This window comes from Somniosus microcephalus, chromosome 10 (genome assembly GCF_052327205.1).
Source record: "Somniosus microcephalus isolate GS21.2 chromosome 10, FLI_Smic_1.0, whole genome shotgun sequence".
Lineage (NCBI taxonomy): Eukaryota > Metazoa > Chordata > Chondrichthyes > Squaliformes > Somniosidae > Somniosus > Somniosus microcephalus.
The window spans coordinates 142,950,161-142,977,343 of record NC_140996.1 but is presented as its reverse complement, the minus strand read 5'-3'; positions in this window follow the sequence as shown (position 1 = coordinate 142,977,343).

Below are 27,183 nucleotides of genomic sequence, written 5' to 3'. Positions count from 1 at the left end.
CTAACTGATAACTTACTAAAAGATGCCACAAGATTATTATGGTAAGTGAAAATGTCATACTGTGCATCATGTTATTATGCAGTCAGAATAGGATCACAACATTGTTGGAACAGTGCAAATGTGAGTGTGTGTTCAGTGTGCCCTCTGTAAACTTGAACTAATCCAAAACTCTGATGCCCACATCCTAACTTGCACCAAGTTCTGTTCACCCATCACTCCTGTCCTCACTGACCTACGTTGGCTCCAGGTCCAACAACACCTCAAATTTAAAATTCTCATCCTTGTTTTTAAATCCCTCAATGGCCTAGCCACCACCACCCTCCCCTCAGCATATTTCTGTAACCTCATCCAGCCCTACAACCCTCCGAGATGTCTGTGCTTCTCAAATCTGTCCTCTTGCACATCCTCAATTTTCACTGCACCACCAATGTTGGCCATGCCATCAGCTGCCTAGACCCTAAGCTCTGGAATTCCCTCCCTAAACCTCTTTGCTTCTTGACCTCTCTCTTCTCCTTTAAGACGCTCCTTAAAACTCACCTCTTTCCCTGTCCGAATATCTCCTTGTGTGGCTCGGTGTCATATTTTGTTTAATAATGCTCCTGTGAAGCACCTTGGGACATTTTACTACAACATACCAATATGGTGCAGGCCCATAAGGAATAATACTCTATCAATACTTTACATCACTGAGCATATGTTCCAAGAATAGTGTCCCTGGATTCCTTTATGTATTAAAATATTGAGGAGTAAGCCACTGCTGCTACAGACTACAACTTTAGTGAGCAATCATTAATTATTGACAGTTTATGCTCACCCATCAATTCAAGGGTATGATATTTACAAAGTATGCATGTTTTGTGCCAGATTAATTTTGCTAGAAGCTTGCAAGAAATACATTTTTTGATGAAACTTTCCAGCTACAATACATTGCAACTTTAAAGTATTAAGAACTGTTGTTTCAATGAAAGGCAATGTTTAATGATAAAAATAACTGATATTATTCAATTTTATGCATTTTCTAAACCTATTTACATATTTAATTTTACATTAAACTTTAATTTATTCAAAAATTAACTGTTGAATAAAATCACCTGTGTCCAAAAGTATGTTAATTAATGGCACATCTCCTTCTCGATTGGAAGCAGAATTGGATGTACACTCATCCAAGGGTGGACATGAGGGTTAATCAGTTATCATCTCCTCACAGCTGGTGACTGTTTGATTGTATATTAAATATCTATTCAACTTTGAGATCAAGAAATGAAAGAAAATGAGAGCATTTGACTTAATAGCTGGTCAATGTAGATGAGGATTAATTTAATTGCATTTTTAAATGAGTCTTTAAAATGCCTTCCCACAATCCAAGAATTGCAAGTTCTCAACATTTATTCCAGATTTGGTAAAACTTGTCTCAGCCGTCACATTTTTCTTGCCCAGCTTTGCTGCCTCCAACTAAACCATCTCCGATGCAGTGATTTTATCTTCAGGCTATCCCAGGACTCTCACTGCTATGCTGTTACTTTGCTCCAATCTGCCTACACAAGGATTTATATTTAGCTGCTTTCATATTGTGCTTGCTGCAGTCGCCCAACATACCAAACTGCTGACCTGAGCCTCACACAACTTTATTTTGGGATTAAATACTGGGGCCTAGAAATTCATGGGTTTAGCGCCACCCATTACTGCCAGAGTCGGGCAAAGAAATGGCGACCGCCGCTCTTCCGCCTGCGACCGGCAGGTCCCGCAGTGACTGCCATTTTCGGATTGCCAGCAGTGTTGCTGATGTCCACGCTCGCTAGGGATATGTAGATTATGCAGATCGTGATGTCAGTGAGTGTACAATGCTCACTTGATGCCCGAGCTGCGAGTTTCGACTTTGCTGCTCCATTTACCAGCATGCCTTAAGTGCAACGAGCTGAGCAAGTGTTGTTAAGCAGGAAGGAGGCTTCAGGCAGCAGTATTTAAAGGGATCATCAGCAACAACTTGCACCTGACATGTTTCTGCAGTTTGACTGGCTCTGTGCAACTTTCTGCAACTCCAGCAGCTTTATAAACTTCTTTCAATGTTCTAAGGTAACAGGGAGTGTTGGTGCAAGTGGAGAACGCCTTCATTCTTATTTAAAGGCTTCTGCTCACAACACTTGCTCAGAGTTAAGGGGGCTCTACTGGCAGTTCCCCTCGTGCTTGAGTATCTTCAGGAGAGGGAGTGGAGGCAGTGAAGAAGACGCGAAGATGTGCACAGAGGGAGGAGGAGGAGGAGGGCCAGGAGGGCTCTCAACAGGAGGTCGTACCCACCTAGGATCTTCAGAGAGCATTTCTCTTATATCCATTTAAGTGAGGAGCAGTGTATTAGGAGGCTCTGCTTCACCAAGGAGTTGGTCACAGAACTCTGCCACCTCTTGCAGCCTGAGAGCAGGGCGACCACGGTTCTCCCAGTGGCAATCAAGGCCCTAAATTACTTTGCCAGTGGACCCTGCCAGTCTGCAGCAAGAGACATAGCTAACATCTCGCAGTTCGCCGTCCATCGCTGCATCCAGGAGATCACAGAGGCTCTCTACACCAGGAGAAGGGACTACGTTGTCTTCTCACTGAGCAGCACATGTATCTTTGCCAGGATAGTGGGCTTTCCCATGGTGAAGGGCGCCATCGACTGTGCCCACGTGACTTTGCGGGCGCTGCATAACAATTCTGAGATTGTCCGTAACCGCAAAGGCTACCACTCACTTAATGTGCAGTTGGTGTGTGACCATGCCCAGCGATTCCTGATGGTCATTTCCCGCTACCCTGGCAGCAGCCAGGATGTCTTCATCCTGCATCAGCTGGATGTGCCAACAATCTTCCAGCCACCACATCAAACTTGAAGTTGGCTGCTCGGAGACAAGGGCTATTCGCCCTGCACCTGGCTCATGACTCTCCTCCGCAACCCCGACATTCGTGCCCAGCACTCAAATAATGAGAGCCATGCTTCCACCAGGAACATCATTAGCAGACCATGGGCTACTGAACCAATGGTTCTGATGCCTTGCCTGCTCGGGAGGAGCCCTCCAGCATTCGGCGGAGCGGATGTCCCATTTTGTGGTGGTCTGCTGCTTGTTTCACAACTTGGCCATTATGAGGGCGCAGCCCTTACCACCAGGGATTGCGGAACCACCTCAGGAGGAGGCCGAGAGAGAGGAGTAGGTGGAAGAGCAGGAAGAGGAAGATGTGCAAAAGGAAGAAGAAGAAGAGGATGAGGAGGAAGGGAGGAGGCAGGCAGCCCATCTCCCTTCTGGATGGGCTGTCCATGAATGCCTCATCAGACTCCGATTCCAATGATTGAAACCTCAGATCCCTGTTGCTCACCACATTCCCATCATACCATCCCTCAGTTACGGAATATCACAGTGTCCTCCTGGGCACAAAGCTGAAATGAGAGCCACCACAAAAGATTCCAAACAAAATTAATAAAATTATCAAAAATCAATTGACATATTTACACTTACAACATGAGCTAATTACTCTTGTGCAATCCCTTATTCGGGTGCCCTTTCCAGATTTAGTGCTCCTACAAAGTGCTCCCACTGTGGCTGCAGCATGGCTGGGGGAGACTTCAGATGGCCTTGCAGGATGACCTTGAGCAGCTCCGGCCCTAGAAGGCCCGGCTGTAGACTGCACCACCTCGGCATGGGCGGCAGCAGTAGGGGCTGGTTGACTGACAGACAGTGGCAAGGGCACTGGCGGAGTGGCAGAGGTAGGAACAGGATTACTGTCATCTGGAAAGAGGACAACAGGGTCCTGCTGCACTGACCCGCTGCCATTCCCCTGGGGCGGTGCCTCAGCATTCCTAACAATCTGTTGGAGCACAGATTGCTGGCTTGCTGCAACACCCTGAAAGCCCCGGTCGACAGTGGTAAACCCAGCCACGATGGCAGCAGTCAGAGCTTGGGTGACATCGTGCTGAGACTGCATGAGAGCAGTCTGAATTTGGATGCCACCAAGCAGAGACTGCAGGAGAGTGGTCTGTGCTTCCGCTGTAGCACTAAGACGTTGGGTCGCGCCAGCCTGTGCTGCAATAGCAGCCATGACATTGCCCATCACATGCAACATTATGTCTGGGTCAACACGGTCTCTTCAGGAGTTTTCCATCATTTCCAGCCTGGAAATCCTGAGCGCCAAGCCCTGTGCATAGCTCCATGCAATGTTGGAGGTGATTCCTCCACGCGCCTTGACATTGCCAGGAGGCTTTCTAGCAGGCTTGCCATTGCACCTAGCAATTCGGTGTACATGCCCATCAGCCTTCTTCTGAAGGCCACCCCATTGAGGTCCTCATCTGAGCCCTGTGCAGCAAAACTAACCCTCCGTGGAGCTGCCTCCCGAGCTACCTTTTCCCCCTGTCCTTGCTAGGCCTGGCTGTCTGAGATCCGCTCATCAAAAGTCAGTGGCACTAGCATAGCTATTAATAATTAAGTTAGATACCTTCAAGGGCTCAGTGGGATCCATTGCTCCCATTAAATGGTCTGAGCGTCTTAACATTAATGGGAGTTGACTATATCTACTTGTGTGATAGCATAACCAAACCAGAGGATGGAAAGATCTGGGCTAGATACGCATGTTTTTAAAAATGAAGAACTAAATAATTATTGGGCTAGAAATTTATTATAGCCCAGGAATGGCAGTGCCATTAGAAAAGTTGGAGAATTAGTGCCAGGCGCTAACACTTTAGACTGCACACAAAATTTGTGCTCACTGTTCAAATAATGATTGGAGTCCTAATTTACGTCTTAAAGTCCAAGCTCATTGGCGTTACACTCAAAGGGTGGACCAATATCAGGTGCAGTCTAATCGCAAGTCATGATTGCTACAGGCTTTTTTAGTACTTAAAGGGGAGGTTCATTGATGTGGCAGAACCTCATTCTCAGCATTGTTGGGTGTGCAGCTGCCTCAGCAAGCAGAAGCAGAAGCAGAAGCAGAAGCAGAAGCAGAAGCAGAAGCAGGACAAGGACAAGGACAAGGAGAAGGAGCCAGAGGATTGAAGCAGCTTTACTCATGGCAGATTCATGCCCCAGGGAGAGAGCCCGCAGATTCTGCGATGAAGCATCGGAGGTATTGGCGCTCACTGTGGAGAGAATGAGGGCGGTGCTCTACCTCGAAAGTGGCAGGAGGCCCTTGCCGCAAGTCTTCCGTACCATGCGGAGGGAGGTAGCACAGCACATCTCGGGCAGCACTTTGGTCCCCAGGACCCAAACACAGTGCAGAAAGAAATTTAACGACCTCACTCGGGTGGTCAGGGTGAGTGAATACTTCAACAAATGCTACATACCACCATCTGAACCACAATCTTCACACACTGCCCAAAGCACCACACCCCCAGCACTCACCGACCAACAATCTCTAACTACCAACACTCACACCCACATCTCACACCTTCCACACAATGACAGTATTCACCTATGGCAGGCACATCACCCAAACACATTGCTCCACACTACCTCACACACTTTCTTTTCTCTTGCAGGCCAAGGTGGCTCACAACAGGAGCAAGCAGGAGTACATAGGTGGGGGACAAGCTGACACCCAACCACTGTCTACGCTGGAGAATAGAATGCTGCAGATTATATGGCACCAGATGGTGGGTGTCATGGCCACCAGTGACGTTAACCCCCTAGAGGATGTTCATCCCAACTCCTTCTTCTCACATCGCACTTCCTCGTCACCCCACAAGCGTTTCGCACTTTCCAGCTAATCATGCTGTATGCATGTATTTCTCCCTTCCTGCCCCCCTCCCCTCACCTTAACCCGACTCGTGCCTTTATGCTTTCAGATAATGAGCAAGCACCTGAGCAGCCTATCCCTGAGGGCACTGTAGAGAGCGAGGTGGGAGAAGAGGAGGAGGAGGAACACACCATGTCACTGCATGTCTCACCCACAGGCACTATGCATTCTTTAGAGGCTAGTATAGTAGCGGGATCTGCACAGGGTGAGGCATTGGGGATGAGTGGGCTGCAGCAAGGCCAATGGGAAGGGTAGCTCGGGGGCCAGCTCCCCGGAGGGTGAGTTCGTTCGCTAGTGTTCTGCTGCATTTAGAAGAAGGGTGATGGGCATGCACACGCAGTTGACAGGTGCAATGGCAAGGGTGCCCGAGAGCCTCTCGGCAATGATAAGGAGCGTGGAGGAGTCCGCCTCCAACATTGCACAAGGTTCTGCGCACACTATGGAGCCCATCATTTGCAGTATGCAAAGGATGGCTGACTCCCAGAGAGACCGTGGCGACCCAAACCTGAGGCCGCGTGTGATGGGCGATTTGGCAGCTTCCATCGCAGTACAGGCAGAAGCGACGCAAAGTCTTAGTGCTGTAATGCAGCCTATGCTTGGTGGCATCCAATCTCAGACTGCTCTCATGTAAGTCTCAGCTTGATGCCACGCAAGCTCTGGCTGCTGCCATCGTGGCTGGGTCTACCACCGTCGACCGAGGCTTTCACAGTGTCGCAGCAGGCTAGCAATCTGTGCTCAAACAGATTGGTAGGGATGCTGAGTTGCTGCCCCGTGGGAGTGGCAGTAGGTCAGTGGAGCAGGAACCTGCTGTCCTCCCTCAGGATGGCAGCATTCCTGCTCCCACCACTGCCACTCTGCCATTGCCCTTGTCGCTGCCTGTTATCCAGCCAGCCCAGACTGCTGCCGACCATGCTGAGGTGCTGCAGTCTACAGCCGGGCCTTCCAGGCACAGAGCTGGTCGAGGGCGTCCTGCAAGGCCATCTGAAGTCTCCCACACAGACACTCAGCAGCCTTACACCAGCCCTGCTGCAGCCACTGGGCCAACACTTCGTAGGAGCACTAGAGTAGGCAAAGGTATAGTAACGAGAGGCAGTAAGGGATTACACAAGGGTGAATAATTAATATTTTTGTTGTAAATATGTGTTCACTGATTGTTGATAAATTTATTAATTCAATTCCCATTCTTCTGTAGTGTCTGTCATTTCAGCTTTGCGGTGTGGAACGGCCTGGGAGAGGGATGGAATGATGGGGATGTGGTGAACAAAGGGGATCTGGGCTTTAAGTCATCCTGGTGTGAGGTTGGAGGTCTGTTTCGAGGAGGTGGTAGAGTTCTGTGACTACCTCCTTGGTGAAACGGAGCCATCTAATACACTGCTCGTCGCTTCATTGAAGGTAGGAGAAGTGCTTTCGGAATACCCTCGAAGGGTAAGGCCTCCTGCCGAGAGCCCTGATTGTTGTGTCCGTGTATAATAAGACACGGACTGCGGCAAACGGTACAACAGGTGTTTACTCAACGTGGCTCACACTGCAACTGATCTGTACAGATTACGACTCAGTGTTATATACAGGTGTGGTCACTGCCGGTACTGCAGTATACATGAGCTGTAAAACATAGTTCCCCCTTTAAAGGTATATACATTACAATTCCTCCCCTTTTAGATTAACAGTACCATAACACTCATTTAACAATTAAATATCAAACTAATTACAATTAACACTTTTAACATGCAACATTAGCTGAAAATAGTCTATTTATATATTCAGTCTTTGGGGAGGCTTCCTGATCCTTTCTGGATAGTGCCTGTCCCGAGTGTCTTGCTCTTGGTGCGGAGGCGATTCTGGCCCCCTGTCGTCGGTTGGTTCATCAGCTTCCGATGCTACTGTTTCTGGGGTAGATGCGACCTGTACGTCGGGTTCATCACCAGGTACGTATGGGCGAGGCATGGGGTTGACTTGTTCCTGTGACTCTAGGATCTGGTCAGCATGGCGTCTCACGATGCTCTCCCCAACGTCCACTGTGTACATTAGTGGGCCCTGCCGTGTGCATATCGTTCCTGGCTGCCATTTTTCTGTTCGGTAGTCGCGGGCCAAGACTGGTTGCCCTACATTGAAGCTCCTTGTTGGCTTCTCATGGATGTGCTGGAATTGCTTACACTCAACATCTCTTCGTACGTTTGGTCTGAGCAAATCCAGGCGAGATCTTAACCTTCGGTTAAAGAACATCATGGCTGGGGCCTGGTTGGTGACTGCATGTGTCGCATTCCGGTAGGCGAACAGAAAATTGTCCACCTTGTGCTGCAGCGGAATGTTGTCATTGTACATAGCCTTTATTGCCTTCTTAAAGGTTTGTAGAAACCTCTCAGCCAATCCATTTGTGGCTGGATGATACGGGGCGGATGTGTAATAGCTTACCCCATTCTTTTTCAAGAACCTCTGGAACTCTTCGGACACAAACTGTGGTCCGTTGTCGGAGCAAATCTGTTCTGGCAAGCCATTCCTGGCAAAAATGGTCCGTAGGACTGCAATAGTTTTCTCCGTGGTGGTGGAGGACATTTTGATGACCTCATCCATTTCGAGTGCGCATCCACGGCTATTAAAAACATTGAGTCCATGAATGGACCAGCAAAATCAATATGCACCCGTTGCCATGGAGATGAGGGCCACTCCCATGGGTGCAGAGGGGCCTGTGGTGGTGCATTTTGGACTTTTTGGCATCCTGAGCAGCTCCTGGTCAGGTCCTCGATTTGTTTATCGATTCCTGGCCACCACACATAAGCCGGCCACCACACATTTTTACCCCTCCCAGATGACCCTCATGAAGCTCATTGAGCACCCTATCCCTTAACTTGGGTGGAATTAAAACTCGGGATCCACACATCAAGGTCCCCTGGCACACTGACAGCTGTTCTCTCCTTGTCGAGAAAGCTGGCAACAGTGAGTCGCCATGTGCTGGCCATTCCTTCACCATCAAATCATATACCCGAGACAGTGTCGGGTCATTTCGGGTTTGCTTTTCGATACAAGCGTTAGTTACCGGTAGGTATTCAACTATAGTCGAATGGAATATTTCGACAGGATCCACTGCTGGTGCTTCCTCCGCAGTAGGCAGTGGCAGGCGTGATAGCCCATCAGCATTTCCATGCTGTTTCGTGCCCTTATATTCAATCTCATAGTGGTGCGCCCCTAGAAAAAGTGACGAGCTTTGTAGTCATTGCGCAGTCATCACAGGAACGCCCTTCTTTGGATTAAAAATGGAGACAAGAGGCTGGTGATCAGTCAGCAAGGTGAATTTCTGCCCGTGCAGATAGTGATTGAACTTTCTCACTCCCCACACTAGGCTGAGGGCCTCCCTGTCAATCTGGGCATAGTTACGCTTGGCTGAGGTTAGTGATCGTGACGCAAAGGCTATTGGCCTCTCTGAGCCGTCCGAGAATTTGTGCGACAGCACCGCTCCAATGCCGTAGGGTGACGCATCACATGCCAACTGAATTGGTAATGCTGGGTTGTAATGGGCCAATAACTCTTTCGATGTGATTAGTGTTTTGCTCTTCTGGAAAGCTCGTCTACATTCATCACTCCACTTCCATGGCACCCCAGTTTGCAGTAGGGTGTTCAGTGGGTGTAGTATTGTAGACAAATTTGGCAAGAACTTATGGTAGTAGTTTACCAGCCCAAGGAACGACATCAGTTGTGATACATTTTCCGGTGCTGGAGCCTTGACTACTGCCTCACTCTTCTCTGGGAACTTATGTAACCCCTCTTTATCGATAACGTGGCCACAATACGAGATCTGTTTTCTAAAAAACTCGCATTTGGGGCGGTTAGCTCGGAGCCCATATTCCTGCAATCTAGTGAGCACCTGCTCCAGGTTGGCAAGGTGATCACTGTCATTTTCGCCCATGACCAGGATGTCGTCCAAATAACACTGGGTCCCTGGGATCCCTTGCAGGACTTGTTCCATTGCCCTCTGCCAAATAGCCGGAGCTGATGCTACCCCGAATACCAGCCGGTTGTATTGGTAGAGACCTTTATGGGTGTTGATTGTGAGGTATTTTTTTGATGCTTCTTCTACCTCCATTTGCAGAGACGCCTGGGCCAGATCAATCTTAGTGAAGCGTTTCCCTCCAGATAGCGAGGCGAAAATATCTTCAATCCGCGGAAGTGGATATTGTACGGTGTGAAGGATCGGGTTCACTGTTACCTTAAAGTCCCCACAGATGCGAACCTTCCTTGGTTCCCCAGGCGTGCTGCTCAACGACTTTTTCATCACAGGGATGATGGGTGTAGCCCACTCGCTCCAGTCTACCTTGGAAAGTACCCCTGAATGTTCCAGACTCTCCAGCTCTGCTTCAACGGCTGGGTGGATCGCATAAGGTACCGGCCTGACCTTAAAAAATTTTGGGCTTGCGTTTTCTTCAATTTTAATCGTCGCTGTCATGCCTTTTAGTGTTCCGAGTCCTTGCTGGAACACTTCTTTCGCGTCAGTTAGGATCTTTGACAGTCGCCCAGGTGTGGCGTCGTCATCCTTTTTGTCAGCCACAGTCAGTGCCTGTATGGAATGCCAATCCAGTTGTATTTTCTGGATCCATTCATGTCCCAGTAATGGGGGTCCTCCATCATGCAATACATAGAGGTCTAGTTTTGGTGTTTCCTTACCGTTATATATAATGGTCACCCTTATTTTTCCTTTGGGGTAGACTTTTTGCCCCGTGTACGTCTTCAAAATAATTTTTGTGTCTCTCAAGGGTATGTGTGAGAATAGCCGCTCATAGTCCCGTCATTTTATGACTGTTAGGGCTGATCCTGTGTCCAATTTCATCTTTACCTGGACTCCTGCTATCTTGAAAGTGACCCAAATGGTTCGGTGATCCTCCGTTGTGATCACGTTATGTAGTTTCAGACAACTCAGTTACCTGCTTTCGGAGTCGTTATCACTCTTTTGTTCATCTGAACTATTCTCCGTTATCTTATGTACCTTCTTGTACTTTCCTTTGGTCGGTTTCTTATTCCTGGTTTTCTTTCCCGACCTGCAGACTCGTGCTATGTGTCCTTCTTTTCCACACTGTCTGCATACTTTGTCTTTGAACCAGCAATCATTCTGGTTGTGTGTTGTTCTGCCGCAGCGATAGCACTTCTCTGTTCCATATGACATTTCGTTTGTGCCATATTCTTGTGGTCACTGTTGTATCTCTGCAGCGCCCCGTGCTGCTGCTTCATATGATACCGCAATGCTGAAAGCCTTTTCCAGCGTAAGGTCCTTTTCAGATAAAAGCCGTTTCTGGGTTCCTTCACTTTGAAGCCCACACACAAACTTGTCCCTTAAGGAATCTGCCAGTCCCGCTCCAAACTGGCAGTGTTTCGATAGTTTGCACAGTTCTGTTAAATAATCAGCATTGCTTTCATCCTTATGCTGGTTCCGTTTGTGAAACTTGAATCTTTCTGCTATCAGCAGTGGTGTGGGGTTTAAATGTTCCTTTAGTATCGTTACTATGTCTTCAAAACTCTTTTCCATTGGCTTCGTTGGGGTTACTAGATTTCGTAATAAACCATACGTCTTTGCACCCATTAAATTTAACAATACCGACGCTTTCTTGTCATCTGACACCCCATTTGCCTTGCAGCACACCTCTATTCGTACGACATATATAGTCCAATCTTCGACTTCATTGTCAAATGCGGTGATACTGCCAGTCTTCGGCATTTTGGGTGTGGTTTAAAATGGTGTCTCCCAATGGCTTAAAATGGCGTCTCCCACGCTTTCCTTCCTCCCCCGCTGCTGCCGACGCCGCACCCGGCGGTTCTCGTGGCAATGGCGGCACCCTGTAGCTTTCGCGCGCTTCTCCTGCTCTGCTACCAACGCCGCTCTCAGCGGTCCTCGTGGCAATGGCGGCGCCTCGCGGGTTTCTGCGTGTCTCTCTCTCCAACGCTGCTCGGCCCCTGAACACCGGCTGCGCCCTGTGCGCTCTGCCCTCTCTCTCTCTCTCCCCCGTCGACGCTGCTCGGCCCTTTGCTGTGCCGCTCGGTCGGGCTCTAGCCCGCCGCTGTCTGGGAAGGGTCTGCGCACTACCTGTTGCCAGCCCGTTTTGCTGGACTACCTCGACTGGAAAGCCAAGCCTGGCTCTCGACAGCCTCCCCCGCAATTCTCGAGTCTCTGTTGGATGACTGGGCGGTTGCCCGTGGTCGACGCCCGAGTCTCTGGCCTTGACCTCCAATCCACTGATCTCCAGGAACGAATCCCCGGGAGGTGATGCAGAGCTGCAGGTAGGTTCGAACCTGCCTCGTCGCCAATGTTGTGTCCGTGTATAATAAGACACGGACTGCGGAGAACGGTACAACAGGTGTTTACTCAACGTGGCTCACACTGCAACTGATCTGTACAGATTACTACTCAGTGTTATATACAGGTGTGGCCACTGCCGGTACTGCAGTATACATGAGCTGTAAAACATAGTTCCCCCCTTAAAGGTATATACATTACACTGATGTCCCTTCTCATCTCTTGACGCAAATGTTCCCATCATTCTTGCTGCCTTCGCTCCCTCTGCCGTAGATCCTGGAAGGCAAGGTGGCATGCCAGTACAGCCCCCATTAATGTTACCAAGTTTAGCGTTTGATTTTTTTTAAGAACTGTTATGTCTTCTAGCGATCGTAGTGCTTTGTTAAGACGACTCTGGACTCGGTAGTTTGTAATTATAAACTACTGTTTTATTTGGGTTGTAATGGCTGCCTGCCGCATGGTGCGGGGTGATATATCTCTGTCCACTGTGCAGCGCCTGCGCACTATTTTCCCAGCATCGTAGTGCTGCTACATTTGATTTGAGTGTTACAACATAACTATGTAACAAGAACAAATGTAGATACTTTTTAGTTGCCACAACACTCTTGTTTCCGTGCTGCAACTCCTATGTATTTCTATGACAGACATGGGTGAGAGTGCACAAATACATGTTTTCTGAAAGCTGGAAAATATTTGCAGTAAATCTTGAATATGCATGGATTAGTTAAGCACATAACTTAGAAGAATTTACCATTGCACTTGCTGTTTAAGCCACTGGCGTGCACAAGCTCATGTTTTGTTCATGGATATGACCAACTAACTTTATAAATGTTTTTCATTTTGAACAATATTTATTACACTAAAGAACATTTTAGGGTGTGTCATACAGCAGAACAAATTCATTTTAGTTTTAGTAATGCTTCAAGCAAGTTCAATTGAGTTAAAATCCGTACCTGTTGACCTACTCAGACTTTGAAACTCTTGTTAGACCATATGTTAAAATATTTCAACATGAAATAATTGATTTTTTTTTTAATGCCAGGCTATGTACTCTTGCAGAGTTTGAAATATCGTTATCCTACACCCTAAATTATTAAAGAAATAGTGATCAAGAAGAAAATGGGGAGATATTAGTCGGAGTTATTAGCTTGGTCATAGTTCTTGGTTTAAAGGAGGAGTGGAAGGTGGTTTGGGGCCAAGACAGCTGAAGTCACAGCTGTTAATGGTGGGGCAAAGAGACAGATATGTAAAAGATGTTAGAGTCAGAGGAATGGAGATTTTGTGGTGGTTGTAGGGTTGGAACAGGTTATTGAGATAGGGAAGGGAGAGGCCATGAAGGGGTTTAAACATGAGGATGAGAATTTTAAATTGGAGGTGTTGGGTGACCAGGAATCAATGTAGCTCAGCAAGGATAGGGTAATGGGTGAATAATGAGAGCCTGCCCAGGAGGATGAGAATTTTAAATTGGAGGTGTTGGGTGACTAGGAATCAATGTAACTCAGCGAGGATAGGGTAATGGGTGAATAATGAGAGCCTGCCCAGAAGAGCATTGGAATAGTTGAGTCTGGAAGTGAGAAAGGCATGGATGAGGATTTTAGCAGCAGATGGGCTGAGGTAGGGGCAGAAGCAAGCGATGTTAGGGAGATGGAAATAAGCATTTTTGGGGATTGAGAGCATATGGAGTCGGAAGCTCAGCTTAGCTGGCAATAGGATGCTAACTAAGGTTGTGAACCGACTGGTTTAACCTAGATGGTGGCCGGAGAGGAGGTTAGAACCAGTGGAAAGAGAACAGTTTGTGGTGGAGGCCGAAGATAATGGCTTTGGTCTTCCCAATGTCTAACGGGAAGAAATTGCAGCTCATCCAAGACTGGATGTCAGACAAGCAGTCTAACAACACAGAGGTTTCAAGAGTTCATTTTTTCCCCCCTGACTGACCAGGATTATCAATAAACACATAACACAGAGGTATCAGGAGTGGGGGAAATGTGGAGAAGAAACGGAAGATTCAGCTAAGGAAGGAGAAAATAGGTAAGATATAGAATGAAATTTTTTTTTTAATTGAAAGTTACATGCAAGCACAAAATAAAAGATAAAATGCAGATTAGAGGTGAGGAAGTGCAGAAAAATTAAACTGTTCAGTGTTTCACTTTCCTTCTTGTGTTCTGCTGTTGGAGATTGTTGCTGAATGCTTGACTTCAATTATATTATAGTGGAATCTGCTTGTAGTGATCAAATCCTTTTGCCAAATACCAATTAAACCTGCATCATTTCCATCAATTGTACTGATTAGTTTGTGCAGGAAGTGCAGCTTAGAAGCTACCAATTCAGCAGTGGTGATCATCCTAAATGTCCTGTAGGGCAGCTATCAATCCAAAACTGGTCTAAACAGAAGAAAAAAACTGTAGAACTGGTAAGAAACAGAAACTGATAGATGGAAGTGTGTAGAGCTGGACATGGGCTGGATTTTCATTGAGGAGTTGGGTAGGAGGCGGGACTATAGCTTTCGCGGTTGTAGTCCCGCCTCCATCAAGTTGTGGCCAACACATGTGATTTTGACTTGATTGACCTTGTTGAGCCTGCCCAGCGGGCTCAGCAGGCCAATTAAGGGCCACCCGGCAACAGGTGACGTCACAGATTGATATTTCATCTGTTAAGGCCTTTTGACAGATGAAATATCAGTGTTTCACAGCTGTTTAAAGCTGTCAAACACTGAATCTGTACTCCAGGTTAATTCCTTCCTCTCAGGCTGATTTAGAGATCTCCCCAGAACAGAAGGCTGAATGCTGCAATTTTTGACAGCTTGCAGCCATTCTGCTTTCTGTGCCGGTGAGATGAGGGACTCTTGAGACCTGAAGGAAGGAAGGCTGTAAAGGTAAGTAAGGGTTAGTAGAACTTCGTTAAACACTTTACACACACCAAACACACTTACCTTTGCACTCATACACCCATCACTCACCTGAACACCGGACATCTCGACCCCTCCAAGCCCTTCATCCTGACGGTCCGCCTCCTCTAACTTGGCGTGGTTTGGAGCCGTCGGGAATCCCACACTTCAACATTAAAAATAGGGATTAGGCTAAAAACTGCCTGTTAACTACCTGTTAACAGGCAGTTAATTGGCACTAATCCCCTTCCTGCCTCGGGGAGACGGGTCCCAGTGCGGGTCGGGTACCCGCCTCCTTTGAAACTGGCCTGGAGGTGGGTTGGGTGCGGGATGGGTTCGGGACGGGTTCGGGACCCCTGATTTCGGGATTTTAACTCCCCACACGCCTCCAATCCCGTCTCCACAGCCCAATGAAAATCCTGCCCAAAGTGATGTGACAAAGAGAAAAAGGTGAAAAAAGAGAGTCAGGCTCGTAAAAAAGAACTTAGGGCGGAAAAAAAGAGGTGGGAGGGCAGTGCATGGAATTAGGCAGGAAAATGAGAGTTTTACAAATGAATGCCTGTTGGATCATCAGACCAAAGCACCAGTAAGTAGGAATTATTGTTAGACAGGAGTTAATAGTAGATGACTGCTAAGATTTTGCCCTAACATTTAACAGCTTGTTTGTATAATTTGCACATGATTTGCATAAGGAGACACTGTCAGAGTTAAGTGACCCTTTTTATTCTTCAACAATCCATTACTGGATAGTTTTCTCCCACACTCCTCCAGATACCAATGTAAAAAATACATCAATCTGATTTTTATTTTTGGTTAAAAAAACCTAATATGCAAGACATTTAAAGGAGGGAGTTCTGGCTCAACTAAGTATCCGCCACTCTAAGAATGCTAAAGCTACAGGGTTAGGTCTGGACAATAGGGGTTTGCAGTAGGAGGAAAGAGTGTAGATTCCTGGGCCAACAGTGATCTGCACTAGACAGGATGGCCCTATTCTAAGCAGAACAGAGAGCAAAATTCTCATAGTGAGATTAACTATTACTGATTAAAAGTAGGAGATTGCGACATAATAGCGATAACTGAAATATAGCTGAAGCTGGGTAGGATTGGCAATGTAATATTCCTGGGTATAAAACTTTCAGGAAGAATAAGAAAGGAGGCAACAACATAGAGATAGAGATAATCAGAGTACCAGAGTGTAATGATTTAAACAGACGTGGTCCAACCACAATCCTTTTAGATTGAGTTGAGCATTAGCAACGATTGGTCCCAGTACTAGAAGTATATTATAGATTGTTGAAGGGAAATTGAGAATGAAGTTTATAAATAATACCATAAATGTATGAGTTTTAATTATCTAAAAATAGACGAGGATGAAGTTTTTTGTGGTGAGAAAGGGTCTTTTTTTGTAATATGTTCAGGGCTGTTTTCTCAGCTGGTATCATGCTGCTCCAACAAGGAAGGAACCACTATTTGACTTGTTCTGTTACTGAAGCAAAGCAAGTAGGCAACCTAATGTAGAGGACATCGGTACTTGCCTGGATAAAAAAAGCAAAATGTACTGAATAATAAGCGACCTTGCCCAGAATAAATGGAAGGAAAACTTAGCAAATGACATATTTCCCATTGCTGAAATATAGTTTTAACACAAGATGGAAGAAGTATAAATTAAGTGGGTTCCAGTAAGGGAGGAAAAAGGAATGCATCAAAGACTGGGGTTCCATAGGTGACAGGGAGATTAGATCAAATTTGTAACCCAGAAAGAAGAATCCAATTTGCACCCAGTGGCAGATAATTAAAAAAAAAAAGCCAAGGAACATGTCAAGAATATAGGAAGCTACAAAGAGGAGATGAGAAAGGCCAAGACGGATATGAAAGATTAGAAAAAAGCAAAGGAAAATAAAAAGGTTTTCTATAGTCACATTAGCAATAAGGGGATGATCAAGATAGGGATGGGCAGCTAAGAGGTTAAAGAAGCAAGCTTGCAGTCAATGAAGGAATGGTAGAAATGCCAACTAAGTACTTTGTTTCAGTTTTCAGACAGAGGAAACATACTGAGACTTTAGAGCCACTGGAGATAAGTGTAAACAGTTACTGAAGGTTACTATCCAAACTAAAGTAGTAACTGAAACTTACTGCAAGAGTTAATCAGAGCCAGTCAGCAGGGAGTTCTAAAAGGCAAGTTATAGTTATAGTACCCATTTCATCCCTCTCTCCAGGTCAGGCAAGATCAGTAATGAATTTGTGGAATAATAAGATGATGATTATTTAAAGTATTTTTTATTCATCATGGAAGTGAGCTTTTGAGAACTTATTAAGCAGCAAAGGGGCATAATTTTTTGTTGTCCAGAAAATGGCTGAGTTGATGGCTTGATTTAATTCTGCAACAAATCAAATTAAATCAGAACATTTGTATTTTTAGCTTCCCAATCCAGCTTTGAGCAGAGTTATGACAAACAAATTGTTACTGTTGCCCTATATGTATATAGAGATAACTAATTTTATATATAAATATAAATGAATATATTGTGCTTTGTTTAAGCTGAGGCTGGGGAAGGTCTAAGTGGCTCCAGTGGGCTGGATTTTGTCAATGGGGATGTGATGGAGGCTGGACTCTCACTTTTTGGGTTGTAGTCCTGCCTCCATCGACTTGTGGCCAACCCACGCTATTTTCCCTTGATTGACCTTGTTAAGCCCACCCAGCGGGCTCAGCAGGCCAATTAAGAGACACCTGGTTACTGGTGACATCAGTGATTGACATTGCATCTGTCAAGAGCATTTGACAGGTGAAAAATCAGCGTTTGACAGCTCTGTGAAGCTGTCAAACACTGACAATCTGTCTTCTAACTTGAGTCCTTCTACTCAGACTCCGTTAGAAAGCTCTCCAGACCAGAAAGCAGAGGCTGCAGCTTTTGACAGTTCAGCGGCCATTCTGCTTTCTGTGCCGGTGAACTGAGGGACTCCCGAGAACTGAAGGAAGGAAGCCTGCAGGAGAAAGTAAAGGTAAGTAAAACTTCTTAAAACACTTTACACTTACCTCACACACTTACCCCTGCACACATGCACCCATCACTCACCTGCACAATGGACATCTCGACCCCTCCAACCCCTTCAGCCTGATGGTCCGCCTCGCTAACTTGGCGTGGTTCGGAGCGATCGGGAAGCCCACACTTCAGGGCTAAAAATAGGGATTAGGCAAAAAATTGCCTGTTAACTATCTGTTAACAGGCAGTTAATTGGCATTAATCCCCTTCCCGCCTCGGAGAGGCGGCTCCCAGCACAGGTCAGATACCCGCCTCCTGTGACATTGGCATGGAGGCGGGTTGGGGGTGGGATGGGTTCGTGCCCCCTGATTCTGCAATTTTCCCACCACTCCAGCCTCCAAACCCGTCTCCATGGGGCTTGGAAATTTGAGCCCACTTGTTTAGTTTCCAGGAGATGGAAACTCAGAGCCATAGCTTTTAGTTCATAAGGGATACAAGATCCGCATACAGGAAGTCTGGTGAGACAATTGCAAAAAGGAATGGCTCATTAAAATAACCCCAAATCACATCACAATGATAGCAGCAAATTGTGAGAGATATACCTGTCCAATTAATAAAGCAAAGCATGAGATGCCCCTTCAATCACAGGGATATTTTGACTTGATTTTGTCAACTTAGCTGCCAGATTGCTTGATCAGTAGCCAGTGTTGGAGCCATCTGATCACGTTGCTTTGTACGCCCAAAAGAAATGTATGCAGCATGCTGGGACTATCTCAGGGTAACAGTGAGACAGGGCAGGAAGTTGATATCTCAGCAAGAACTGGCAAATGGACATAACTCAGTAATTGCTTATTGTCAACATGTCATGCTAGTCGTTTTCATGTGGGAGCATTTTACTGCTGAAAATAAGGTTTATAAATAGACATAAAACAATTACAAAACTTTAAAAAAAATTAATCTTACCTATAGATATGTGTTTCCTATATATTAATGGTGTAAATTGAAGAGAATGAAGCTAGCAGACTACAGCTCCCAGTGTGCATCTGTCCTTGTCTCCATCCACCACTTCTTGCTATTGCCTTAGAGACCAGGCCTCCGCCTCAGCTATTGCTTCCTGCCCTCCCTTGTTCCCTCAGGCCTCAGTCACTGCACTGTCCCTTTCTGCCTCCTTTTCATCAGTTTCCCACCACTGAGCTGGGTGACCAGTTTAGTTTTAAAACACTCATTGCATTACAATGTATTTTGTTGACAGTACACAAAGGACAGGTGATAAAGCATATCCATGGGAAATCGACTGGTAATGTATATTGTGGGAAGGAAATGCAAGAGGAAATCTGAAGTCTGATTAGAGAGATGAGCAGGAATAAGAAAAATGAGGGATGGAGTGGCAATTGACCGAGGGCATCATAATTGATGCTACACAGGCTGTGAAAGTGCTCAATAAGTTTTTTGCCTCTGTTTTTACCAAGGGGGAGATAGTTAACTTACTTGATCTGGAATGGGAACAAGTGGGTGTTGCAGGGATAAGTTGTGACATTATTTACATTACTACCAGCATGGTTGTCTAACAGCTGTACATCCCCGATTTTAATCGCTCCACCATCGGTGGCCATGCCTTCAGCTGCTGAGGCTCTAAGCTCTGGAATTCCCTCCCTAAACCTCTCCGCCTCTCTACGTCTCTCTCCTCCTTTAAGATGCTCCTTAAAACCTACCTCTTTGACCCAGCTTTTGATCATCTGTCCTGATATTTCCTTCTGTGGCTCGGTGTCAAAAATGCTTTTATTGATATCACTCTCGTTAAAGGCGCTATATAAATCCAAGTTGTTGTTAAGGTAAATAAGCCCCCGGGGCCAGTTAAAATGCATCCAAGGATCCTTAAGGATCTAAAGGAGGAAATTGCATGGTCTCTGGCATAAATCTTCCAGAAATTACAATTATCTTTATTAAAGATAAGATCATGAAGCATCTGGATATTAAATAAAATCATGAAAGATGTGTTCATGAAATGGAATTCTTGTCAATCAAACTTACTGTTTTATTTTGAGGGCGTGACAAAGGAGCTTGATCGGGGTAAGGCAGTGTATGTGGTGTATTAGGATTTCAATAAGGTCTTTGATATAGTTCCTCTGGAAAGACTGGCACTGAAAATAAAGGAAGCCGGTATCAGTGGAAATATTTTATAATGCATATGTAATTGGTTGACCGATAGAACGAAGAGGGATTGTCATAAGCCTGGGGGAATGTTACCACTGGTTCCCACAAGGGTCTATTTTGGGATCGGTTTTGTTTAATATCTTCACAAATGATCTGGAGCTAGGAATCACAAGCACAGTGGCTAAATTTGAAGATGATACAAAGTTAATGAAGGTGGTAGACTGCAAAGCTGAATAGGATTAGCTAGAGAAGAATTTGAAAATACTTAGGAATTGGGCAGACTGGTGACAGATGAAATTCAATGAAGAGATGTGCAAAGTGCTTGGAATGGACAGTGGTGTCTCACAGGGTTTAGTTCTGGGGCACTTCAGTTCAAGGTGTATATCAATGTGAGTTAGAGACCCTCTGAAACATAAAGGAGGGGGAGGAATTGCTGGATAGTTTTATCCAGAACACAGTCACTCCCCAAAGCACAGGTTCAGGAAGCAGAGGGTCTGACTCTCAGGGAACTGGGTAGTGGGGACTTAGGAGAGGTTGCGAAGGAGTTCTCACATACATTGGTCCTGCCCAACAGGTATGATGTACTCGCTACCTGTGAGGACAAGGAGAAAGATTGTGGGGAGGACAGCCACAATGCAAACCATGGCACCGTGGCTCAGAAGGCTGTCCAAGTGGGGCAAGAGCAGAATAGAAATGTGATAGTGATAGGGGATTCTATAATAAGGGGATAGATAACATCCTCTGCAGTCATGAACGAGAGTCCCGACGGGTGTGTTGCCTACCCGGTGCCAGGGTAAGGGATATCTCATGGCAGCTAGAAAGGAATTTGGAAAGGGTGGGGAATAATCCAGTTGTCGTAGTCCATGTTGGAACAAATGACATATGTAGGAACAGGGAGGAGGTCCTACTGATGGAATATCAGGAGTTAGGAGCTAAATTAAAAAGCAAGACCTCGAGGGTAATAACCTCTGGATTATTGCCTTAGCCATGTGCAAATTGGCATAGAAACAGTCCGATCAGGAGAATTAACACATGGCTAAAGAGACAGTGTGGGAAGGAGGAGTTCCATTTCATGGGACACTGGCACCAGAGTAATAATGCCTCTGCTATCTCTTCGCTAAAATCTTTGAAAATGCGTGGGTGTACTCTGTCCAGACCAGGGTTTTATCCTCTTTGAGTTTGATTAGTTTATATAATATTTCTCTTTTAATTTTAACTGTACTTATATCATTTCTAATCTCATCTTCCGATATCATGCCCACCTGATCTGTTTCCCTAGTAACTACTGAAGCAAAGTCATTATTTAATATTTCTGCCATTTTGCTATTGCTGCCTGTGGGTAAAAAAGGTGGTTAAAAATAAAGTGAAGGAATGGCTATTAAAAATGGGTTAAACTGACTGTACATCAACGCACACACTACCCTTAATAAAACAAGGGAGCTGGAGGCAATAATATGTTGCGAGGAACCAGATATATTAGGGATTACTGAGACATGGCTACAGAAAAATCAGGACTGGGAATTAAACATTGCAGGGTATAACATATACAGAAAAGATAGAGAGGGGAAAAGGGGAGGTGGAGTAGCTGTACTTATAGGAGATAACATAATGGCAGTAGAAAAAAGTGATGCAGCTATCAGTAAGACAGAACTAGAATCCATGTGGATAGAGATAAAATATAATGAAGGATTAATCACACTAATGGGGTAGTCTGCAGACCACCTAATAATGGATGGGAGGTGGAAGAAGAAATATAGAAACAAATTAGGGAAACGAGTAATAAACATGGAATAATAATCATGGGGCATTTCAACTACCCTGAAATTAATTGGCCAGAAGAGGTAGATTGCCTACAATGTGTACAGGACTCCTTTCTAACCCAATATGTAAAAAGCCAGACAACGGAGTATTCGCTACTGGATCTAGTAATGGGGAATGAACCAGAGCAGTTAAGAGAAGTAAAAGTAGGGGAACATCTAGTAAATAGTGACCATAATACAATACGCTTTAAGATAATAATTGAGAAGGACATCAGTATGACGAAGACCATGGTAATAGATTGGAGAAAAGCCGATTTTGAGGGGCTGAGAATAAAACTTGGTAAAATAAAATGGATAACAATATTGACAAACAATGATATAGAATAGCAATGGAAAACATTTAAAACAGTGTTCAACAAATTCCAGGAAAAATATATTCTGCTAAGAATCAAGAACAAGCTAAACACTAATGAGACACCATGGATGAATAAAGACATAAGGGAAAATTGAGGGTAAGGAAAGAGGCCTACATTAAGTACATGACATGGGGAGAGTATGACAAGGGAGAATATGAAGAGATTCAAAGAGATTAGGAGAGAAGTCAAAAATACAATTAGGGAGGCAAAGAGGAACTATGAAATTAAATTATCAAGGAACATAACAAAATAGTAAAATATTCTACAGGCACATAAATAAAAAAATGAAAGTCGGGATGGGAATCGGGCCAATAAGGGATGAACAGGCTAAAATCACAGGCAGCAATAGCAAAATGGCAGAAATACTAAATAGTTACTTTGCTTCAGTAGTTACTAAGGAGACAGATCAGGTGGACATGACATCGAAAGATGAGATTAGAAATGATATAGGTACAGTTAAAATTAAGAGAGAAATATTATATAAACTAATCAAACTCAAAGAGGATAAAACTCCTGGTCTGGACGGAGTACACCCATGCATTTTCAAAGATTTTAGCGAAGAGATAGCAGAGGCATTATTACACATATTAATAATTCATTAGAAAAAGGCATAGTGCCAGAGGACTGGCAGATAGCTAATGTGATACTTATATTTAAGAAGGGAGATAGAACATGTCCAGGGAACTATAGACCAGTCAGCTTAACATTGGTGGTAGGAAAAATAATGGAATCCCTACTAAAGGAGAAAATAAAAGAACATCTGGAATCCAAAAGTATAATAATGGATAGTCAGCATGGATTTCAAAAGGAAGAGTCTTGCTTGACCTCATTGAATATTTTGAAGAGGTAACAGAGACAATAGACAAGGGTTTTGCAGCAGATGCAATTTATCTGGATTTCCAAAAGGTCTTTGATAAGGTACCACATAATAGGCTAATGAATAAGGTCAGAGAATGCAGAGTCAGGGAACAAGTAACAGAATGGATAGCCAGCTGGCTTCAAGACAAAAAGCAGAGAAAAGGGGTAAAGGGTAGCTATTCAAAGTGGATGAAGGTGGAAAGTGGTGTTCCACAACGATCAGTGCTGGGACCTATGTTGTTCAGAATTTATATTAACGATTTAGACTTTGAAATCAAAAACACAGTTTCTAAATTTGCGGATGACGCCAAATTGGGGGTTTAGTCAATACTGAGGAAGACGGCAACAAATTGCAAGAAGACATTAATAAACTTGCAGAATGGGGATATAATTGGCAAATGAATTTCAACACAGTTATATGTGTGGTATTACATTTTGGTAAGAAAAATAAGGAGTTCACATATTACCTGGAAAAATAACCTAAATGGGTTGACGAGCAAAATGACCTCGGAGTACAAATCACTAAAAGTAGTGACGCAGTTTAATAAGGCCATTTAAAAAAAAGCAAACCAAGCACTAGGGTTTATTTCTAGAGGGATAGAATTGAAAAGTACTGAAGTTATGCTAAACTTGTATTGAACCTTGGTTAGACCACACTTGGAATACTGCACACAATTCTGGTTGCCATATTATAAAAAGGATATAGAGGCACTGGAGAGGGTGCAAAAAAGATTTACAAGGATGATACCAGAAATATGAGGTTATACGTATCAGGAGAGGATGAACAGGCTGGGTCTCTTTTTTCTTGAAAAGAGAAGGTTGAGGGGTGACCTAATAGAAGTCTTTAAAATTATGAAAGGTTTTGATAGATTAGACACAGAGAATTTTTCCACTTGTGGGGAACAGCAAAACTAGAGACCATCAATATAAGATAGCCACCAAGAAATCAAATAGGGAATTCAGAAAAACTTCTTTACCCAGAGAATGGTGAGAATGTGGAACTCGCTACCACAGGGAGTAGCTGAAGCAAATAGTATAGATGCATTTAATGGGAGGGTAGATAAGCATGAGGGAGAAGGGAATAGAGGGTTGACGTAATAAAACTCACTACGCACTTGGTTTGCGTATAAAGCAAGGCTTCAATCAACTTGTTTCAGAACATGGAGGTCTAGTTGTACTTCACTAGTTCCTTGTCTTACAAAATGTCCCTGGAAAACTGGGGCCGACGCCCGAGTATTTATACTCCTTGGACGGCGCCACCAGCTGGCCATCCAGCATTATTTCACGAGTAGTATCTTGATGAATGATGAGATTTATAATGAGGGTTATGCTGATAGAGTTAGATGAAGAAAGATGGGAGGAGGTTTGAGTGGAGCATAAATGCTGGCATGGACTGGTTGGGCCGATTGGCCTGTTTCTGTGCTGTGTATCCTATGTAATCCTTTGGAGGGTGCTGTCGAAATTTGCAGATGATACCAAAATAGGAGGCACCCAGCCCTTTGTTCAAGTACAAAATGCGGCTCCCGCTAATCAAAAGCTGAGAGTGAGTGAATTGTGGAAAAGTGATTAGATTACAATCACTAGCACTGTATTTTGAGCCCTTTTTGCCCGAGTAACCTTGTCTTTGCTGCACGGATTTAAGTACACTGCAGAATCTGTCCTTAGCTCAAAGTGACAGCCTGGCACTTTAGCACTATTGTGATGGATGTGGTCTTTCCTTTTCACCAAATTAATCACATTTTCTGAGGTCCAAGTGGAATAACAGCATTAACAGAACAGGAGGAGGGTTATTTCTTAATACCGTGCATTAACTTAGAATGATAGTGAACTTGCATACCCTTCACATTGTAGTTGTAATCTTCCATTTTCCTATTACAGTTCATTTTTGTAATTTAAACTCCCAATCCGTCTTCCTTAGCTGAGCCTTCACTGCAGAAAATCGGTTCTTTAAAAAGCAGGAAATTTAAGCCCCAGTCACTTGTACTTTTAACAAAAATATGAAATAAAGAAATTATTTTGATCGCTTGATACGTTAATTTAACTGCAGATTTCTAACCAGTATTACTAAATACTAATCCATAATATCAGCTGTCTTGTTGCTTCATTCAGTGTGTTAAGAAGCTGTCATGTTTTAACTAATTTAATTTGTTCTTCTCCCTCCCTCCTCTCCGAGCTTCCCTTGTTGATGCATCATGCTGTTCCTAATCTATTTCTGGATAATTGAAATCACCTGTAGCAATTATCGGCCCTTTTCTTGCAGTATGACTTAATTGCACAAGCACTTCAAATTCTGCCTGTTCCTCCATGGCGGTCTATAATGCTTTTCGCTGATTATTATCTTACTGTGATTATCACAAATCCCCCAAATGAATTCAGACCACTTGCAGAATAAATATCTAGCTTCTGTTCAGCAGCTCTTTCCGCCCATTATCGCCCACCCCGTTTTCATTCCCATCTTCAAGGTTGTGCAGGTCATCTGATCATCTCCAAAAGACAGAAGTGGTTATGAGTTGAACTCAGATCAAAGTCTGTAATTTTCTTTGTTACAGGGCTGATTTATTTTAATTCATTTATTGTGCTCACCTTTTAACAAAAAAATTAATCTGCCACAAATGGCCTTTAGTAGGCAGGCAGCCACATTTCCACAGTCGCACTGGCCTGATATTCACTCAGATCATTCCTAATGGCTGTCTCAGTTTTTCTGCTGGAATTTAGGAAAGGGAATGCATTTGATGGCCTTTACTTGTTCCATACTTTTGCATAGCCATACATTCTTAATTTTTATTTTACTCAAACTTCAGGATTAGTAAATCCTTTGATCGGTTTGAAACTGAGGTGGGTTGGAATTCTGAGCAAAGCAACACCATTCCAAAATGTGATTTTTATTTCCACTCATGACTGACTGAACATTACCCAAGACTCAAATTACTTTACTTGTTGATATAAAGATTGCATTTCATGGGAGACAGAGCATTCTCATTATGTACATCACAACAACATTGCTAACAGTTTTACTGATCTTTCAAACCATTGGAAAAACACATTATGGCTCTGCTAGATGATGTCATGGATCAGAGTGTGTACAGAAATCAAAAAGAAAATCAAAACTATGCCATCTTGGGTTCAAAAACAAATATAAAACCATTAATTGCCAATTATTACCTGGTTGCCTTTATAGCGGTAAATAATTCAGCATTAAAATGAAGAGGAAACAAAAGAAAGGAGCTGGAATCCTTATTTAGTTATAGTGTGAAATATCTAAGAAATAGTTTGAGGCAGAGTGGGGAAAAACAAATAAATAGTTAGAATTCAATACAAGTTTAAGAAATTAAAATGAACTCAATGGAGCCTTCAGGAGGAGAGAAGGTAAACTGAAGAGAAAACTTTCCCAAAACAACATTTATTTCTCCAACAGACTATAAAGCACGAGAAACAAACAATTTCTCACTTACAAAAGCAAAATACTGCAGATGCTGGAAATCTGAAACAAAAACAGAAAATGCTGGAAATATTCAGCAGGTCAGGCAGCATTTGTGGAGAGAGAAACAAAAATGTTAACTTTGTTTCTCTCCACAGATGCTGCCTGACCTGCTGAGTATTTCCAGCATTTTCTGTTTTTAATTTCTCTCTTACATTTCATTTATTGATTGTGCCTTGCTCTGTGTCACAATTAGTAAAGAAGGGCTCACTTTTACTTTGATCAGTCATATCTGGTTTTCAGCATGAATTTGCTATTGTTCACCATCCAGGGTTGTCTTTTTTTTGTATGTGTGTTTGAAATAGCAACCTGGCTCACTGGTAGCTCTCTTACCATAAGGTTGTGAGTTCAAACCCTACTCCAGAGACTTGAGCATTTAATCTAAAGTGACATTTTAGTGCAGTACTGAGGGAATGCTTTGCTGTGCTGCCAGAAGTGCTGTCTTTCAGATGAAACATTAAACCTCTCTGCTCAGGTGAATGTCAAAGATCCTGTGGTACTATTTGACCAAGAGCAGTGGAGTCTCCCCCAGTGTCCTGGACAACATTTATCCTCACTAAATCAGATTATCTGATCAGCTATCTTATTGCTGTTGGTGGGACCTTATTGAGCACAAATCGCTGC